This window comes from Asterias rubens, chromosome 1, assembly GCF_902459465.1.
Source record: "Asterias rubens chromosome 1, eAstRub1.3, whole genome shotgun sequence".
NCBI lineage: Eukaryota > Metazoa > Echinodermata > Asteroidea > Forcipulatida > Asteriidae > Asterias > Asterias rubens.
Window position 1 is genome coordinate 14,527,770 of NC_047062.1, and position 22,385 is coordinate 14,550,154.

Here is a 22,385-nt window from a genome sequence, read left to right on the forward strand (position 1 = left end):
TTTATCTGTTCATCTGAGTATCCGTCAGCATCATCAGCGCGCTAACAACATTGAGGGCGCCCTTTCAAGAGCTGTGTCAAATCGTTTCGGTTGACGACAGTGGCTCATCATTTTGGCAATGTGTTGTTATGGCAATGAGAACTTAGCAAGTTGGTAATATTTATGTGCTTGTTTTCTAAAACACAATTTCCCGGAATTCGATCGATGCCTATACATGGCCCCTTGCTCTTCATAGCTCAATGATTCAACACTGGGAAAATATCTTACATCCTTCATGAATGTTAAAAAGACGGTTTAGTCGTTGCATCCCTCAAAGTTGATACAGATGGTAAAATGCATTTGATAATGATAAGCTTACTTTTAAAACTAAAACTTAAAAGCGCGCCAGCACTGACCGCTGTACATGCACAGTGCCCCATCGAGATGCCCCCGTTTCGTAGAGCCAGGGAGTTGACAGTCAACAACTCTTCAAGACGTCGACGTCAATTGCGCCATCTATTGTCTGATTATTCAGTTGGTTGATTATTGTTGTCTTTAGCTGGCGGCGACAACACGGCAGAGGGAGAGAGGGAGAGAGAAAATCTGATTGCTGTAATCATTGATCGCGAGAAATCTCGCTCGGATCGGACTAATCCTGGGCAGGGGGTTGGGCCCCAGTGTGTAGACCGAAGCTTTGAGCTCTGCTGATGAGTGGCTGACAATCGCAACTTTTGATATTGGGAGAGTCGTGGGGAGCGGAAAGAGTGAAGATACGTGTCGTGTCTCTTTGCAGCGTCGCGTGACTCCCATCTCTCGGGGTTAGGCACCGGTCCAGACAAGGGGCGACTTCTTCGCTGTTTTTTGTGGACTCGGGAGAAGTTTGTGTGATTCCAACAAACCATGGAGACAGGAAAACATCACTTTGAAAGTCAAACTCTGGAACTTCTTTCTGTTGTTAACCTCATCGTTTCCAGATAAAGTGCTGGAAAATTTACTTTATAAGGTCACAGCTCGATTTTGGATTTGGTTCCGGGGAGTTTTAAAAGTTCGAAGCAGCACGAGAGTTGTATTGCCGCGTGATTTTGTCGGCAATAATGGCTTCGTCTGGAAGGAGCGACCACGGGCTCGGACCCACCACTGAGGAGGTGAAAAGTTTCAAGGACAAGGTAAAACATTACTTTAGTCAGTAAACTGATTTCAGGTTCAAGATGAGGAAAAAGTGACATGTTACCGGTGGCTGGTATTTGCTGTGTGGGTAGATTTTCTGTTTTGTTTTTTGAGAAGTTTAAAAACTGCTTCTCAAATGTAGTTTTTTTTTCCCAGTTTCAAACGTCACATCTTTTTGAGTCAATTTAGGACATTTTTTTAAATTAGACTATTACACCATTCCACAAACATTTTCTAGTAATCAAAAGACGCAATTTGTGTATGTATGCAAGTGTAAAAAACTAAAAGTAAGTCTCGCATGTATAGCTTCAAATTGTTTGAAAGTTGGAGCAAAAACAAAAATAGTGGCTGATATTTTACAATGTTGTGTGGTGTTGGCAACAAACAAGTATTGTCAATTGTTGAGTGTTGTTACATCAGTAAATCCTTACTTTTGTTACTTTCTTTGTGGAGAAAACTAAATAGGCACAGTAAATATTGTTTGATTGGTTCGAATACCTCCCTCGACATACATGTTATTGTATACACAAACAAATCCAAGCATTATGGTTGTGTACTTTTAAAATGCATTGTTGTGCAGCAATACATCACCGGATGTGAATTTTGTCACATTGTATTATTTTGTATCATAAAAAGTAATACAATGTAACAGAGTTCATCAACACTTAAACATTTTAAACTACTGGGCCAATAAACACCTAGTACTTTTTAAACAAGTATTACATTGTAGTGAATGTAGACTTATACAATGTAGTTCATTTTTTTTACTAATCAAAACAGCTTTTTAGGGGGCGTCTGCAGTTTGGCAAATGACCCAGATATAGAATACACTAGCATAGTATACAGTAGTAGTATTGTGTACATTTTTTCAAATTTGAAAGTTTTTCTATCTAGTCATGTCCTGTTATTTTAGGGAATGTTTTATTATTGCCTTGTCCTCTTCATAATGAAGACACATAATGTATCAACTGAGCTGAATAGATTCAATTGCAATGTTCAAGATAAGTTTTCTCTTTTGTTTTTAACCAAATGAATGTAAAAACATTAAGAATATTTGGACCCAAGGGAGGCAGGCTACAGAAACAGAATTCCCTCTTTGAATGGGAAAGGCATTTTCATTTTGCAAAGGGTTCTGCTTCAACTGGAAATCTTTAGAAACAAGGGGCACCAAGGGCAATACTAGGGCAAGTGTATATAATTCCAGGCCTGGAGAGATGTGAATTCTTCAAGTGTGTGCGTGGTTCTGTACTTTTGTTGGGGTATTGGGGAAGGAAAAATCTGAGGATGCATATAGGCCTACCATTCAGTTTGGGGATAAATCGATATCCGTAATCTGGAACATCTGGTCTGAAGAAATGGAACTTCAAAAAGCACGACTAGGATTCTGTAGGAATCCAATCCAAATTCAAATGACAAGGTGCCAACCCACTTGAACCCTCACAAGTTGTTCTGGGTGTTTAGGCGTATGGGTCACAGACACAAACAGTTTGTGTGTACAATTTTGTTGTTGTTTTAAGCACGTTTTTTTAAAGAGCAATTGGAGGAATATTCCCATTTCTGTTACTGAAAAGGAGAAAATGATTATCTTTAAAATAACCCACTGAAAAGCAGGATGGCACCCATTCCGTTTACTAACAGAATACCTACACAAGTCGTTCTGGATATTTACGTGAAACAGCTTGTATGTATAAACAATGTTTTTGTAAGCACGCTTTTAAGAACAATTGGAAATTTATTACTGAGAAGCTGAAAACAATTATTTGTTTGAATATAACCCACTGAAAAGACAGGATGGCACCCCCTCCCTTTCCCAGAACACCCACACCATCCAAATTCACCTTTAAAGAGCATTTGGGTTCCAGTTGGGGCTATTTATAGGGAGAAGGAACGCTCTCTCGCCAGGGGGGTCTCTGACCATGGCTGGTTGAAGGGAAGGACAAACTCATCAAATTAAGAAGATAAAAAGCGCTTGAAAGATTCCAGCTCCAAGAAGACTGCTGGGCCAGCTGAGGTTGAATGGCTTCCCTCTTTCCAAGGGGGGCCAGTGAAATTACCTGCATTATGACAGGGGGAAAGCACAACAGGAAGTGGCACTGCTGTAATACCTGTTGTTGTAGATTCGTCAAAATACTGCAACGCATTAGTTATGGCATGTATTGTTCGCGAACTGCCTTGCTGGGGCTTCGGGATTGAGAGGCGGCCTTTTGAAATCAGTGGTTCAGACATATTTGAGCCTCCATAAATCACAAGGGTTTATGTAAGCAGGTGTTAATGCTATACTTTAGGGTGCTTGATGGGTGGGAGGGGGGAAAAAAACATAAAACTAGGGGAAAGTTTCAGCAACACAACAACACAAAATAAAAACCAAGAATGGTAATTGTTGCTGATGGGACTTGCTTTTCAGTTATAGTCATTAACATTCCAAATGATTCCCAAGAGGAATTATCAACGGGATTGTTGTTTTTATAAACTGCATTTAGTGTCAATATTGTGCACTAAACAGGTTTAAAATCCAGCCCGATTTCATAAAGCTGTTGAGCAGAAATACTCCTGAGCTTGTTTTATTTGCTAGAGCAATAAATGAGCGGAGGACCAGTCTGAACTTTGTAAACTTGAAAGAATTTAGCTTGTAACCTGCTCCTACTAAGATAAGAAAGAATTTTCTGTGCTTAGCAAGTTTCTGTGCCACTGCTAACAGTCTGTTTTTAAATAAAAGTGGGCCCTTATGGTTTTAGTTGATTATGAAGTTAGCCCCCCCCCTTACCCCATTATCAGAAATTTACAAAATAGCAAGGTTCATGAAAGTGCTTTCTGTTGTCTATCCTGGTTGATTTTATAAAAACATTTCTGGCGCCATGTTTCATTTATTTATCCGAATTAGTTATTGAAAACTACAAATGTGAAAAACGTTACAAGCATTTTTTTTTACATTCAATGGTTTTTTTTCTCTCTTTTCTTTTGTAAACCTGCTGCCTTTCCATTTGCTCTTTGGTTTACTTTGAGATGGTCATAGATCCTCTGATATGATGTGTAGTGACAGAAAGGCAAGATTTGATCTGAGTGAATCTTTATTAGATTCTTGACTTGGCAGACAACCAGGCGAGAGATGCTGGACAAGACTCCTCCAGCTAGAAATACAGTTGGAAATCTGAGCTCGTTCCGTCTGTGGGGAGAAATCCTCTACCCCCCCTGAAATCTCTACAAATATATTCAACTTTATATCCAGCATATTGTAGTCAAAGCACAGTCGGCAATGAAATTGCCAAGACCTTGTTCATTTTGGGGGGCTCTGAAGAGTGTTTGTTACTTCGTGGAATGTTTCTCCGTGCGGATTGATGAACTAGTTTGAACTGCTGGACAATAGATGTTTGTCACATGTCATTAAACAAGCGTCAGATGTAGGGCTTCTCAGAGCCAGGACAAGACTTCAATTTCCTTCTTCCTCTTTCCCTCTATCTTGTCCGCTCTCTCGGCTGCATTGCCCCCAGCGACTGCTTAGAATTGCGCTGGCATTAGCAGGCTTGTGTTCGGGTTACATTTCTCAAAACGGGAGACCCACATTGCTTCTTTTGAACCAAGGCCTACATATAATGTTGAAATGGTTTTTCCCCGAATGGAGGTTTCTGTTTCTCTAAATGGAAAGGGATATCTGTGACACCCAAACATGTTTTACCTGAGGATATTTAACACAGTTTAACGTGACTTTGTAAGTCAAACGTTTATCTGAGCGCGGGCAAATGGAAGTTTAGGTTCACTGCAGTGGGGAATTTGCCAACAACGGCTTACTGATGCAGTGATAGGGGTATGTTGTTGATTTGCCAACTTATAGAATAATTTTTAACAGCTTTTGAGACCCAACTCTTATATTCTTCTTCCTTTCAAGTTGTCTTGTTTTTTTATATTTAAAATAAAAAGTTGCATTCCCTTAAAGAGATCCCCTGGCTGCCGCTTCCCAAATTGTATTGTAAACTTGGGTGTGATCCCTGGCTTCACGGAAGCTAACGGTTATATGGCTTCTGACTGGCAACCCCAAAAAGTATTGACAAAATAGAGAGCCAACCAAGTGCCAACATAGGGCTTAGATAGCTCAGTTGATCGAATGACGGCACGTTAAACCGGAGGTCATTGGTTCAAATCCCGCTCTAGTAAATTTGTCATTGTTCAACCTCAACTTATTTTATATTTACCCAGTCGGTTTCTTTAGTGGTTTACATCTCTCTTTTTTTTTTACTGTGAACAGCTTGAAGATTTTTACAAGCCATCTGAGAGCACATCGGGATATAGTGCCCCCGCCCGTCCACAAGAGATTGTACCCACTGGGCCAAACGCTGGTCACTCCCCAGCACCTATAATGGAATCACGTGACAGAGAGATAATGACACAACATAGGGCGTCAAGCCAACAAGGCGTGGCCTCGGCGTCGCTACAGAGCCTTCACGGCATGGAAGGATCATCGATGGTACCCCAAGATTCAAACACCTCAGGGAGGGCAGCGGTTGGGGTGTGGTGTGAGAGATGCAATAGTCGTCTGGTTGAGCTCAAGAAGCAAGCTTTACGTCTCATGATTGTGCATCCCAACCTCGTCAGGCTTGCAATGAAGGTGAGTGTCATTGAATTTCAGGTGAATGGACAGGTCAGCAAATCAAATGCATTTAATGTATGTTGGAGGTGGCCTCATGCTTTTAATTTTTCAGGTGTTCTGAAATTCGGGTGAAATTTTTCAGGTTGGCTGAGTTCTGAGTTATGAAAAGAGGATAAATGAGCTCCTTATATTTCCTGGATCTAGTTTAAAATATGATATAACAGTAAATAATATAATAGTTCCTTCAATAGCTCAAAACATGGCCAACAATTTATACGTACCTGGTCGACTTCCTCTATGGAATTCCTTCTCCGTGCTTGTCCCATGGTCAACTATAATCTTAAAGATGTCCCCCTGAACATCTCAATTACGAACCCACCTTGAATTGCCACCTGACGTTACACGCAAAGTAGATACAGCTTGATTATATGGTAGCACCACAGGGCAGTGAAATGACCACCAGTTATTCGTGTAAGAAACATCTGTTCAGAGAGGCACTATACCATGGTTGCAGTCCATAATTGACCCAGAAAATAGGAATCACAATGAGCCTAAACTAACCTTAGCTTATCCCCTTCAGCTACGTGTAATACGCGTGTACCGAAGATCTCTCGGAACCTGATCTTAATTTCGAGAAGAATAAAAAACCAAGATGAAGAAATACGACTGAAAATACAGTAGAGGTCACTGCATAAAAATCGTCTAAGAAATGTATAAATCTGTTTTGAAATTTGACTAAACAATCCTGGAGGTTGTTAGCATTTCGAATAAAAAAAAATCTAGAAATATATATATTTATTTCGAAATTTTACTTTACAAAAAAGTCATCTTGGAGGTTGTTGGCATTTTGAAATAGTTTCCCTAATCAGTAAACTGGCACAGTAGCCCTTAAACGAAGCATCCTTTATAAGAAGTAGTCAATAACCATGAATAAATGTACAAAGCAGTTCCACTCTTCACCCGAACCTGGCATCCTTTAAGATTGTCTCTCCTAGTTTGTCTCAGCTGGGTAAGAAACAAAATCAGATTTCATGATTGAGATTAATAACAGAGATCTCTCAGTACAGACCTCAGCTTCCGTCGTGCTTCATTTAATGCTAGGATAATTTGGCCAAGCAAAGTGACGAACGAGAAGAAATGTTGTCTTGGACATCTCTGATATCTATCAAACTTGGCTTCTCCAAACAGCCAGGGTAAACAAGCAGCCTTGCATTAAGATCAAAATGCTATTAGTTTCAATTTTTTGCATCTATTGGATACTGTGAATAATAAAGAGTTTGTCCTTCCTGCGGGCTCTCCCCTTCCAGGATTTTTTGTTGTTCTTCAGGATGTCCTATTTAGGCTGTCGCTTTGCATGGTCTGTTTGATTTTTGTGTGTTTTCTCTTGTCTGTGAAAGGATATTTCATTTTGTGTATGTATCCAACGCTGTAAACAGCCTTTACTCTTCCAGGAAATTTACTGCAGACTTTCTTTGACAGGCCACGTTTTGCCTTTGGATTTGTAAATTCTCCGCTCATGTTTTAACCCGAACGTCAAGGTTCAAATGAACTTGTCTGTTGCCATGCCCATACTGTCAACCCTGGAATTCTATCCTAGCCTCTTTCGGAAACTGCGCTGTACATTTACAAATCCTTAACTCTGGAATCTGTTCACCGTTTTTTAGCTCCTGGAAATAACATTATTCCTAATTATTTTCATGGGAATCTGTATGAAGACAAAAAAAAAACATATAGAAACTGTGCTGTACATTTCCAAATCCTGAACTCGGACTCTTTTCACCTTTTTCAAGCGAGAGCTTATAATGCTCTGGAAACAACATTAATCCTAATAATTTTCATGAGAATCTTTTTGCAAAAAAATACCCACCTCAGGAACACACTACCTGGAAAAGATAAAGTGATATCTCGCGTGACTAGATGCTGACTAGAAGCTGCTTCTTCTGTGATGTCTTGTTAAAAAATATTTTCCCCCACTTGGTCTTTAAGTGCTTTTAACATTGATTAGATTTAATAGTGTCTCAGAAAATCAAAATAAATGGTCACTTGCTGTAATCAAAAAGTTAATATTTAATCACATTTCTGCTCGTGAGGCCGGCAAGAGTAATTTTAAGTCTTATCGGAATGGTCGTCGCTTTAGAGAGCAGGGAAAAAGCCATGAAGACATATTACAGTCACTGGGTAACCAGGAGATTCAATGACCTAACCTTTGGCCAGTAATTACCAGCAGTGGTTCTTACACACACAGTATCTAAACCTAATATCACAACCTGATTTATGGGGACATTTTTCAAGATTTTATCGCCCTGTTTTTATTTCTCTCTCTCTCTTCTGATTTGGTGACCCATTTGCAATTTTTTCTGAGCTAATGGCCCGACAGGAATCTTTTATCAAATCACACAATTAAATGCAGTGGACACTATTGTTAATTACTCAGAATAATTATCATCATAAAACCTTACTAGATTACGAGTAATGGGGAGAGGTTGATGGTATAAAACATTGTGAGAAACAGCTCTCTCTGAAATGACGTAGTTTTCGAGAAATAAGTAATTTTCCACGAATTTGATTTCAAGACCTCAAGTTTAGAATTTGAGGTCCCTAAATCAAGCATCAGAAAGCACACGACTTTGTGACACATGGTTTTTTTTCTTTCATTATTATCTCGCAAATTCGATGACCGATTGGGCTCAAATTTGAACAGGTTTGTTATTTTATGCATATGTTGAGATACACCAAATGAAAAGACTGGTCTTTGACAATTACCAATAGTGTCCACTGTCTTTAATGTAAACATTTTGGCTTCCCCAGAAGAAGTATTGACATGATCAAGCATTGAATGATTCAATGAAAAGATGCAACCTGACAATTTAGTTTTTATATTTCATTCATGAGATTATTACAAAAGTGAATAGCATTAGTACAAACAAGAACACATCCACAATCATGGGTAGACATTTGTAGGTGTCCATTCTGTGCGAACAACAGTTTGAAAACCACTGATGTAGCAGTGATCCCGATGTTTTTATTGAAATTAACAGTCGCTGTGTCAACGATGTATACAAGTTGCTTGAGTTTGGGGAATACAAGGTCTGCAAAGAGTTAATCAATACTTATCTGTTGTTCATTTGTTGCATTTAAAACCACTCATACTTTTGTAAAACTAGTCAAATCAAGTGGTTCAAATGAAACAAATATAAATAGCCCAAAATAAAACATTCCCCTTTGAGACCTCACACACAAGGTATTTTTTGGCGAAGTCCTTCATCTTGGTTTTCAGTTTCCATGAGAAAACGTTGCCGTTGGTTATAATTATATCTATGTTGCGGCTACCTGCTGGAATTACCTGCAAATCAATCAGCCAAGCTTCCTCTCTCTGGGACTTCACTCTCTAACCCTTATTGGAAATTGGAAGCCAGGATTATGACACATGCCTGCCAGCTACTGTCAGTAGATTTTAATCCCCAACCCCTTGACTGAAAAAAATTCCAGAGGTAATTTTAAGCTAATTTGCTAAGAAAATGGTACACCTCCAAACCCAGAAGGCAAGTGGGAGGAACGAAGAGGAAGTATGGGTTTTGCATCAAGTGCTTTCGACTTATTGGTTAGCACTCCCCTTTAGCTTAACAAATTCCATTAGAGATTTTCCACATATCCTTGGAGGCTCTGAGTGAGCCAAGCTAGACCCCAGAAAACCTATTACAGGGCCTGTTGTTAGCTAGTGCTATTTATCTCAAACTCATTAGTGTGTTCAACGCAGCACAAATCCCAGGGACACTGACAGCCGAGTTTACTTCAGCTGTATTATTTTTGCCCACATTACAAAGTAAACCCCTTCATTGTTTGTCATGGGATTTATCATATCACCAACCTGTTAAGAACACTGTTTTTTTTCTTCTCCTACATTGTATACTTTGTGTTGGCGATTGCTTGTTTTAGATTGTTGGACCTATTGACACAGGTGTTTTTTTTGGGCTGTGTGATTCGTGGGCGCTTAGCAATCGGTAAACTATAAACACAATACTGCGCTCATTCCGAAAACGATTTGTTTCATTAATAGCAAAACCATTCTATATGAAATGTCTCATAAAAAATGGTTGAGAAACCATGGACAACCTTATGCAGCTCCACACTGTTCTTTGGACTTTCCGAATTGTGACTTTGTTGCGTGTAACATATATTGACTCTAGGTAGTGCATCGGCTGTAAATTGGCTGGCTTTATTATTTAGTAGGCCTTCTGCTGGCTTAAATGGCTTACCGTGTGGTGTAGGAGGCGGGATTTTGCACGAATTGAATCTTTAAAAAAAGTGAATTTTTTTATCAGCCTTTCATCGAAGTGGGCCCCAAATTTAATCAGATTTCAGAGAGTATCCATGTTTGATGTCAGAACCTTTTTACTGTATTCGGGCTTCAGGATTTCTTCATTGTGCAATCTAAAGCCAGTGAGAAAGAGTCTGACAACCTCCCTTGATTTAGCGGAGTGTTGACAGATTCCTCACTCTTTTTCTGGGCTCACAGGAAAAAGAAAATTGAAATAAAATGGAACCGCTTACACACTCACTTCCCTCAGCTCTTGATTTTTATCTCTCTTGGTATGTGTGGCCCTATAAAAGCGGTCAATAGTAAATGGAAAACCACTTAATCATATTATAACATAGTACAAGGCGGTCATTCTCAAAAATGGAGAGAGAAGGAAAAAAAGTCGGGGTGGTTGAATAATACCATTGTTGGTTGAGATCTTTGTGCTGCGTCTCTTGAGAGTTGGCCTGCTGGTCACTCACCCTGGTATGACAGAACAGTTTATTTGATGGCAAGGGACCGACCAAAATGATTTTTGTGGCATTTTTTTGATAGATTGCATCTGGACTATTATGGGTTGGTAGGCCTGTTTTGCGTCGTTTTTGAAAGGGCAAGGGCACCAAGGCATTTGTCATTGGTAAAGGGCATCCTATGAGGAAATTGTAAATTTCTGCTGGAGCATTGCAAGGGCACCAAGGCAATGGTAAGGGGGCATGGAGGCAAGAAGTGCCTCTGTTGCCTCCATGAAGTACCAGGCCTGGGTTGGTGGTGGGGGTGTGTGCCCGTTGAGAACTGAGGACTTTGGGGATCTGGGTGTTTTGACAGAGCAAGGACGACTTCGCTGGTCTTTGGTGTACAAAACCCAACTTGACCTAAATAAGAAAAAATCCAAAGAATATGGAAAACACAGAGAAGTTCTCGGTTTGCCTGGTGAGCAAACCTGTGTGGGTGGGTGAAAAGGGTGGGGTGAATGGTTGCAAGAATAAATAGTGCTAAATATTTTCCCGAATGGAAGCTTGAAAGTGTCCTTTCTGCGAGAGAGCGCTTCCTACATTGTACTTTGCAGTATTCGTGATGAGCCACAGTATCTGTACGAGAAGTTAAGTTGAAGCATTGCATTCTGGGTGACAGCTTGTGTACTCTGTACGGCCTCTGTACTTTGTGTGTAACGTGTATGCTTTAATATACAAGCATGAATGAAGGGCAATGCATTTTGCATTAATAAGGCACTGCTAAGGACCTGTTGCATTTTATTTGGAGTCAAAGTGTTAGTAAAAATTATTGTAATGTGTGTAAATGCTGCGTCACGTAAAATGCGCAGTACACTGTATAAAAATCTGGATGTTGGCTCACAAAACGGCGTAACCGAGATGTCTAGATGCTGAATTGGGTCAATTACACAGAGTTTTACTAGTAGAATGAAGTAGAACGACACAGTTTGTGTAAATTATTGCCATTCTACTTATACCGCACTGGAGACACCGCTCTGTTTCAGTGATACTACCTGTTTACGTGTACTTAATTCTAATTTCTAAAGGATAAGAAACAGACCAATGCCTCGTCGAATTGCCAATGAACCAATATTGGCCAAGTACAGGTCATCCAACATTTCTCTTTGGCAGTTGTCATTTGCAAATGTCAGCCTAAAGGGCGGTGATCTGTTATTGAATGGAAACTCTAAATTTGATGTTTGGGCGATGCCGAGGGATTTGATAATTTTCTCTGTTCCTTTTTTTTGCTTGCCCAGCACTCCTGTCCCTGTCATGTTATTTGGAAATGATTTATGTGGCCATCAAAGCAACAGCAAACTGATGTCTGACTCCCAAAACGTCCCCCAAGTGCCCTACATTTATGTTATTCATGTCTCGATATGAAATGGATCGTTGGATTTAGTGCCTAACCCAATTGAGTTTTTTTTTCTTCTTTTCATTTTGGTCGCATTTCCTTCCGGCCATAGATGATTCATCAACGACATTCTCAACAGACTGAAAATTCTTGTTCTACAACCGGCAAACTCTTGTATTTTTTGATGACGACAACATGTTTACTTCCCATTTTCTACTTTTAACAAGGTCTTAACTGAAGTGTTTACTCCTTCATCTATTCTCTCTCGAGCTGTAAGTTTCCCCGCTGTGCCTGCCAGCATACTTCACAAACCACAGACTATACTCTTCGCACTCTGTCCTTCTGCAAACCCTCTTTATTTGCCGACTTTGCTAGCCAGCCCACCTCATTTTAACATCTAACAGTAGGGCCCGGAATAAAAGGAGTTCTCATCTCAATGAGGATGAATCCTTTGAGATTTGATCATGGGCCGACTAAAGGGGACAATAGAAGTGAGAGGAGCTTCTCCAGCTTGGCTTATCCCTGGTGGAGTTAATAGGTTCTTAAATTGCTGGACTTGGAGAGGTCAACGGCCGCTGTTAGCCAAGCAGGGATGTGTCTTCCATTAACCCATACTTCGTTATTGAGTCACATTTACTTAAATATTAAAAACCCCTTCTCTCTCAAACAATCTGCAAGGTACTATTAAGAGATTAGTGTGGCCCAGATTGTACAATTGTTTAATGTGAAGAGAGGCTTTCAACAGAAAACGAAAGCACTCAAAGTTTATGAGTTTAGAGCCTATTCACAGATGTTTCTCATTTAGAAGCGAGTTAAAGTACAAATGGATGTTAAAAACCTCGCCTTTCATCATCTTGCACACAAATGGCTTTTTCAAATACAGGTCAGAATACGCTTTTGTTCAGTTAAAACTTTTTTAGAAACAGGAAAGCAAGAAATTTGAACAAGAATACCTTTTGTTTGAGTCAACAGGATAATGTTTCTGAACTTTTTTATTTAATACTGAGGAAGCATCGACCTTAAGCTTAGAGCAACACCTAAGTCTTATAGAAAGCAAACAAAATCAGTTTTGAAGGAACGGTGGGAAGTCTGAAGCTCTATCTCTCTGCTGTGAGTGAACTCCAGCCATTCAGAGGTAATACGTTGTTGTCACATGTAGGTATTCGCATTTTCTCCATCCATAAACACAAAGAACTGTGAACTGTCTGGGTATTGATCGCTTAACGCAGCAAAAATCTTTTGAAAACGAACCTACACAATCTCTCATGTGGGCAGCATATCAAATGGTTTTGAGAACAAAATATAAATTAGAGGACCCCTGTTAGAATACTCAAAGGTTTATTATGAAATTTAAGATTTTCTCTTGTGCTATCCGGAACTTTGCATACAAATGCATATTATATTGAGCTAAGAGAGCGATTGAGTGAATGGAAGTTTCACTTTGGTACAAGGTTTTTGTGTAAAGGAGTTTGAACTCATCCCAGCTGCAGACGTTAACGGTGCACCTGTACTTTGATCAAGACACAGCGAGCAAAGGATGTTTTGAATATCCTGAGTCTCAGCTCAATGAATGGGAAACATTACGGGGAAAGGAACTCAAATTAAAAGTGAAGCAATTAGCCGCGGAGAAGGTTCCACAGAAGGTCAAGGATTTGCTCTTTTCTTTTCTTTTGCTTTTGCCACTGCGCGGTTGTAATCAATCGATTCTGGATATCTGATGTAACTGATTATCTGTAGTTTTGGTGCGAACCTCGTGATGGTTTGATAATTTTATCTGTGTGATTGGGAGCAGATTACGGATGGACCTGGTCCGCTATAGTTGATCATCAGTTGACGTATGCACAGCTGGTTCTGCAGTTCACTGTCACTTTTTGTGCCGTGAATTATTCTAGAGGATGTTAATTGGAAAAGTGGAGTTACTCAATGTCAATGATTACTACCATACAGTTTGTTTGCCATCTGATTAGGGCATGGATCCATTTTTTGGTTGTGAATAATTTAAACTGCTTCGCTTCTCGTCCATAAACAAAATATGGGGGTGGGGAGGGGTGTAATTTCCTTAAAACAACTTGTCTAAATTCCAAGTCGTGTGGCATTTGAAGACAAGTTTTTGAAGCCAAAACAACAGGGAGAATTAATTTCTTGGTTTTATGCACAATAAAATATTACTGTACTTCAACTTTTCCATTTGAGAAGCTGTAACAACTGTAGATAGATCAAAGAAGGTGTGTATAGAATGGCATAAAGGACAATATAGACTTGCGTTCTGAAAAAAAGTTGCCCAAGAAATGTAGTATTTGCATCAGTTCTCATTTCTCCTGTCTCACATGTTAAAGATGTTTCCTTGAAACCAGCTGTTTTGAGTGAAAGTCATTGTTTATTCAACCTAGTAACAACCTCATTCCCACCCTAGGTCTGTAACCAGCAGCCCCTGTCTGTAACCAGCACTCTCGCTTTGCATCTCTCTGGAACTCCTTGCCTGGTGCATGTTCCCTCCATCCTAAAACCTAGACGGTTTTAACAAATACAAATAAAATCTTTAAAAAAAATCCTAAATGCTTGATTGTCACTCACTGATTGCCCTTAGTGTTTTTCATCTTAAATGTGGCTTATGAGTGGCTAAAGTTTGAGAAAACTTTCATCAAACAAATTGAAAAATAAAACGTAGCATCTTCACTCCATTATAGGCGGCACAAAATTACCACAATAAAAATGCACAACTTGAAAACCAACTCAACAATAATACAGATGTAAGATTACCGGATGGACGTGTTTTATCCTGATAGGGCTGAAGATTCACTGACCTGAGCACTGGTACACCAATCAGCCATTAATGGAAATGTGTTTGTAATCATCTTCAGATGCAATGGGCTCTGACCACTAAATTGGCTGAACCCAAGAGAGTACTCACAAAATTTGTGCTCATCCATCCCTGTCTGTGGGAAACTGATTTCAGGAAATAAAAAAGAGACTTTTGTGGGATCCTTCTATTTTCGCTAAAAGCTCTGAATCCGAAGGAAGTATTCTTAAAAGCCTTTGAATCTTTAAGCATTGCCATATTGGGGGCTGATGAGTCATGTATAGAACAATTTTCCCCAGATCTCCCAGGAATGTTGTAAATTTTGTTTGAATTCTTAGAAGGGAGAGCAGTTTGCGTAATTTGAAGGAGAAATCTTATCATGTTTATTCAGCAATTTGTGATCCGAAGTTTGGGGTTTTACCCCCTTTGGGTATTTGTGGTTAAATAGCATAATAAGGTGGATTTTTAAGTTTTGTCCCTTATTTTGGGGATGAGTTGTGAAAATAAACAACAATTGGGTCTAATGACAACCAGCGCATTTATGTCCAGACACTGCCCACATTGAGCAAGGTGTTGACTCTGTAAACAAATATTTCTAATGGAACTGACTGAGAGTCCAGCGTTGTGATGAGGAGTCGACAAAAGGTGTTCTGTTCAAATCGATGTTTTATGATAATAAAAACAAATCTAAGCTTCAGTACACAGGACTTTATTGTGTGTAAAGTGTGTGTTTTCTTTTTAAAAGTGGACTTCTAGGGCATAAACTGTTCCATTTGGGCCTGTCATTTTAAACATCTGGATCATATGTGGGAAATTAATTTTCATCTTTTATCGAAGAAAGTGCAGTTCTCCCGGTAGGTACTTTGTGAGATTAAGGGTGATTCATGCAGAACAAAGTGAACGGAAGTACCTGGCGTTTAAAACCACGGTACATAAGTTGTGGTTTTCTGGTGGGGTTTTATCAGCCATTAGGGATGGAAAACGATGTTTAGTAAAACATTTCAAGTTACAGCAGACATTTTAGTATGCAATAATTTAATTGGATGGAACTTGATCAGATCAAAGGTAAATACAGTTCAATAATGCTGACTGACTGAATCAAATTCCCCAGCCCCATTTACACAATCTGCATTGATTTATTGAGCCTAAAAGAATTGCTGGTTGGGGTGGCTTTGAATGCTAGCAGAATATTGCAGGTTTTTATAGAGACATAGCCTGAATCAAAGGGGAAGGGGCACAAAGGCTAAGCAGCCACGTCCCCCCCTTCAGAGCTTTTGTCCCCCCCCCCTCGCTTACTATACAAAAATGCACAAATGGCTGGTTTGATACAATAAATACCCCCAAGAAAATGTCTGTTTACGCCATTGTATATTGAGCGCACAATTTCCTCATTCCAACTTTCTGCTGTAAACTTCCTAACCAAGACATCCAACACAGAAACATTAAAGACAAGTTTGGGACTCCACCTTTAGCAGCGTGTGCCCACACAGTTCAGCTTTAAACCCAATCACAAATGTGACAGTTATGTGGCTCCTACTGGTTAAATTTGCAGGGGCATCAGTCGGTTGACAGAGGTCTACCTGGCATCCGCTTTTGCCTGCCTAGGATTGATTCTTGCACCTGCAGAAGTTTGTCACGGGTTCCGTTTCATTTGTCCACGATTTGCCTCCCTCTCCTGCGGGATGGGCAAGATAAAATTGAAATCAATAAGAAGTGATAATTTCTTTGTGACAGGCGCAAGATTTGTTGGGGGGCGAATGGTACAGGAATGTCCTGCGGGATGTGATGATGTTTGGTTGCTGTACTTTGTGCCATTTGATTGTTTCTCCCTTTCTTTTTACTTCTGCGTTAGTAGAGTCTTGTGTTTGTGGTTTAATAAGTTTCCACCTCTGAATTCGGATCGACTTTTCTGTTCAGGAAAACATCGAGGAAAGAAGTCACCTCTCAAAATAAAGTCTGCGCAAAATAACTTGTACTGTGTTTGTGTAGCCTACAAGGTGTCACAAGCGCAGTTTTCTTTTATTCCATTGATCCAATTACAGTGACCTGGTTGTGTCCATTCTACCTCTGAATGTAGTTCATGTTGCTAATGAAAGTGTGCGTGGAGCAGGCACTCGGATCTGGCACTGACTAATAGTGAAAGCTATGTGTACATGTTCAGCTACTGCACAATTTAAATGTCAGCGTAAAGCATAATGAAATAAAAAGCTACCAGATTACATCAAACTGTGAATCCATAAAAAGTAGGATAGACCTAGATTTCTTGATCCATTCTGTAAATGAGTTGCGACGATGCGGGGTTTGGATTCTCCCCCGTTCTGTCCTGATGGCTAATAGAGTACAGTGTTATGCTCCCAAGACTCGACGTGGAATTATTTTCTCATCAGTAGAATAATGGTAGCCTAGGCTCCATCAGATTGGAAGTGGCATTACCACATGCCAGTCACTTTCTTTCAAACGCATCGGCTATGAGTCGTACATGTCAAGAATTGCTCATCGTTGAGGGGAGTATACGGGGTGAATTAAAAAAGATAATGTTGGTTGTGTGGGTGTGTCCTACTGTCCATGAACTGTTCAATACAACTAGGCCAATTGAATACAGTAAAACCTATTAATGCAGGCCACCAAGGTGAGGAAATGCCACAGTCTGCTTAACCAGTTCTAAGATGGATCAGGCACAGCTTTTCCCAAAAGAAATTTCATTTTTTCCCCCTCTCGTTTCATTCTTTTGAACTGATTTATTTAAGTACATCTTTTTTTCTGTAGGCATGATACTCAAGCTGTGTTGCACATTACCGTTTTTGTTATGATGTTTGTTTGGTTGCTTTTATTTGTATATTCTACAAAACTCGGTCAAGTACCTAGTCATCATTATGATCAATTTTCCTCATGTATTTCAAACAACATTTTCTAATCCGCTTGCTAAATTAAAAAAAGTGCATTGGTGATTTGCAGGTTTTTTTGGCATGACGTTTTGAACAGAAACAAATTTGTTAATGAATACAGAACAGAATCTTTCTCGACATTGTGCCGTTTTTAGCCCCTGCGCCAGGCCCGCATCTTGAATAAGTTTCACATCACCATTATTTCATTACTACTCATCATCTTTCTCATCGATGAATGTTATCCTGATTTTAACTAAATCTTGCGACCGCTCGCTTTTGACAAATGAGTTTATAAGCTTGTTTATTATCGTTTCCATCCCGGAAAATTAAAAGCCAGGCAATTTCTAACTGGTAAGACTTCATCGTGTACTCTAGGGGGGTTAACATGAGAAAATTAGTCGTCAATAAATACACAGGTTCCAGAATGATCGTGTATGGTGACCTTTTGCAAAGTGCTGCAACTGATGTTCAGAGGAGGGCTCAGCCACTGCATAAAACATCATTGATTATCAAACATTAGTGCAAATAAAGACACTTGAGCATCAGGAATACAACAGGAGTCTAATTTGGCACGCAACATTAAGTGATTGATAGTTGGTTCAGAGCTTACTGGTACACAAGAGTCCTAGAGTAGTTATTCTACTCTCTCTCTCTCCCTCTTGGGGTTCATTGAGAGATGATTTGAGTGGGAGGGGCAGCAGAGCATGGAACATTAGGCATTTGATATCTGTGTTGGATGGGGCGGAATTGTTTGGAACGTTGTACATTTTGTCGTCGTTGGCGGAGGAGGGAGGGTTGAGGAGATGATAACGTAGTGTCAGGTTATTTTAAGGCAATAACGGATCTATTAGGGTCAGAGTAGTGCAGAGTACCAGTTTCGGCTCATCATGAGGTGTCAATTCCCTGAAGTACATTACCAAAAATAACCTTTCATTTTTGCTTTCTCACTTTGCATTGATTTACATTTAAACTAATCTGGGTTTGCAGGTGGGGGGATGAGCCAATTAAACACATTCATTTTGATGCCTTGAGAATCTACATATTTTGTGTATTTAACTCAGACCCTTAACAGTTAAGTTAAAAGTTGAGGTTATCTTAAGGATGTTGTTTTCTACTCGGGTTAAAAACCCTCAAAACTCATACTATTTTGTTTTTAAAGGTATGTGGTAATATTACTATCAGCCTCTGTATTCTGATGATGTTACATGCAATTGTACGCCATTAAGTCTTACTGGTGTGCTCTTGGCATGGAATGCACTAATCATTTGCTTCATCTATCTGATGTTAATGTGGATGTTACAACGCCAGTAGCTTGCTTAATTCTTCGGAAGTTTATGTCCATAAAAAGAGATTTATGGCCTTATGAATTGACTGCGGTGTAAAGATGTTTTGCAAACCTCTTGCAATTTATCAGAATTGTAGATCATTTAGGTCTGACCGTGTCCTGCTCAAAAGAAACTAATGTATTGAAAAATAAAATTTTGAAACTGTCTCTATGTTTTTACATTGTTCATGTTAAAACACTTGTCTTTTTTGAAAATTTATAAAATGAGAGCAGTTGAACCTCATTTGAACCTGAGATTGCCAAAATGGTCACTTAAAACCCATAGTGCTGTTGTTGACCAATTTTGCCATTATTTTTTATATATATAAACTATGGCGCAGTGTGTAGTATGCCTAGCAGGTATTTTTCCAGTTATTTTGTTTTCTGGGTAACCCTTTGGGGGAAACACCATCACTATCCATACGATTCGGCCGGCTTATATGTAACATGATCATGAAAAGTGCACAACCCTGTTGTATGAACATGTCTGGGGAATTCGGCGGCCATTGTACCCTTATTGTATTTCCACCAACAACCCATTGTGGGGTGTTTCACAGGGTAAATAGCGGGCACAATGGATCTTGTTTATTATGGACTGTATTGAGTGAATGTATGAGATTGAGTGTTGAGCACATCTGATACTCGCCCATTCTCTGTGATGTCAAAAGCCTGGGTGCTGGGTCTGAAGGTGATTGGCCCTGTTCTCTCATATGATCGCACTAATGCGCATGTGGATTAATTCGGGTGGGGTGGGGGGGGGGGGTAGGGGAACTAGACTCTGCATGAAGGCTGCACCACAGTTTCTGAGTTGCAACTTCATTCAACTCAGTCACTCCAGACTTTCGAGTGTTAATTAAATGTTTTTTTCTCGCCAATAAACTGACTGTTTCGTAACATTCTTTAGCAGTGCATTGTATCTCTGGAAAATGCGCTTTACAAGTCTTACTTATTGCTTATTTCAGTAAATTCAGAACAGTTGCCTCAACCCTCAGCTCCGGTGGTTTCTCTGTAGTTTATTTTAAACCCGTTCCGCTCTTTCCTTGTCCCCAGTACTTCCATTCTAAGCTCGCTCGTTAAGGTTTTCAATGGGAGCTCAAGTGACACTGACCTAGTGGACATCAAGCACGGCCCAATTTCATAGGACTACTTGAGCACGGAAAGTCGCTGAGCAAAACAAAATATGCTTACAAGACAATATGCTTGCGAGCCTAAAAGTTACTAGCCCAAACACTTGTTACTGGTATCTTACTCACTTTTCCTAAGCAGACATTATTTTCTGCTTTAAAAGCAGTCAGAAATTTGGCCTACATCATATATTATTTTCTCAAATGTTATCTCCACCTGATTATTTAACTGAGAAATAACAAATGAGATTCATTTGCTCCTCTTCTCTCAAGTTTCCTCCCCTCCTCACCTAGATAAAAACCACCCATCTGATCCAAATTGTCTTATTAGGTACAGGTGCCTTGCCTATGCAGTAGCTCTAAGCATCAAAGCTCTAATTACAGCTTAATATGTTCTAATTCTCATCTCTGCCAATGGGATATTTGGGCATGGGGGTTAGAATATGTGGATACCCTTTCTCAAGAACCCCCTGTCAAGATTGGAATTTTTTACCTGGGATCCTGGAGGTGTGCTCCCAGCTCGGCCTTGGTTACTCCATTACTCCTTCTTCAACATTACTCCCATACATAGTCTGGATTTCAAAATGGAAGTACATGTTTCTGGGTGAAAGTGCCCCGTACAGGAATGAAATTCCAGGGGTGGCCCGTGGTTGTTGTTTATATTGAATATATTTTGTCACCTGTACCCTTGCAGGGAAGATCCAGACTTAGTTATGCAGGCCTGGCCTGTTTTGTACAAGTTTGTTCTCTCCCGGACTAACAAGTTTAGCAAACAGAGCATGTAAATTTGCCCATGTCGAAATCCCCTTCAAATTAAAGGCATTGCTGTATATAAAAACTGCACTCAACCGCAGCCAGACGTTTTAAAACTTGGGAAATCTCCAGTGGGCATTGCTTTTAATAAGGAAGGCGATATTAATGTGGATTGAGAGTTGTAAGATGTAATCTGTTTATTTTGTGCTGGGTGGAATTGTGTTTCAGGCGTATGGTTCATTTGCAACATACAGTGGTAAGGGCCAACACTTGCAACTCTACCCGAGACTTGTATTGGGTTTTAAATATTTCATGACTTGATTCTTGCGCGGGTTTTAATAAAAACATGTTTCCCTGCTTTTTTTTCCTATACAAATATCACTTCAGGGTGCATTGCAGCTTGTAGTTCAAGTTCTTTGAACTCTGTTAATTAAGTAACATATGTGTGAACAGGATGCTTTCAGAGTTGAGATTTCTTTACCTTTTTAAGACAGAAACTTATATTTGTGACAAACAGTTTGTCAAATGTGAGTTGTCATGTTGACTGAAAGTTGTCGTGCTTGGAAGTTTTTCTGCCCTAAAAACTTTAGTTTTTGTAAAACACTTAGGGTACAAAACCTATAAGTGTTGTGTTTTTTGCTGTTTTCTTGTGGCTCTGATGTTGGATTGAACTTAAAATTTTACAGATTTATCATTTCATGTAGGCCTGTGTTTGGTAACACAGTGTGTGGATACGTTTTTTTTTTTTGGACAGTTGACAATGGCCATAGTACTTAAATGTACGCTTATCAAACTTTCAATTGATGGAAGAAAAAAATAATCGTAATAATACTAAACGATGTTTACATATTTGCTGAAATATGAGTTACCGTTCTAATGTGGAATGCGTGTACAAACATACATGAACAAATCCAATCACAAATTGATTCAATTTATAAAGCATGTGCCGTCAGAAATCTGAAACCAGCCAACTATTTCAGGAATATTGTTATGGACAACAACAGATGTGCTGTTACTCGGGACCGTGGAAAACGGCAAAGATAAATTATCTCCTACACCTGGTAAAGGCATATAATAGGCCTATTTTTCATAAAATTAAATATTTAATTGACCATTTATAGTTGAAAACAAATTTTTCAGAAGACCTACATGGCAGGAGTGAGGCTTGGAATCCCGAAAAAAAAATTCACACTTGCGTCTCATAAATCACCGAAAATTACTTTCAGTGAAACCATGAGAAAGAAACCGAGGAAATACCTCTTCCCATACCAAGTCTGGCATCCAGTCTCGGGTCATTCATCACTCATATCCAAATCCCTTGGCACCAGTTGACAAGTTACAGTGTAATGACTTGCACCTTTCTGACCCAACCAATATTCGCTCTAATATTTGTAATAATTGATGCCAGCAAGTGCTATTTATTGACTTTTGTTTAGCATATCAAGTGCCGCTGTTCTCGGTTTGTTTGTCATACGACACAACTTACACAAATGTGGAGAGGGAAATTGGTTGGATGAATAATTCAGCCAGTGTTCACCGATGAGTGTTCATGCTGTATTCACAAATGGAGCATGCTTTCCAAATTGGGAAAAGCAGGTTTATTTTTAAATGCTCACAGGTAGGTTTGTT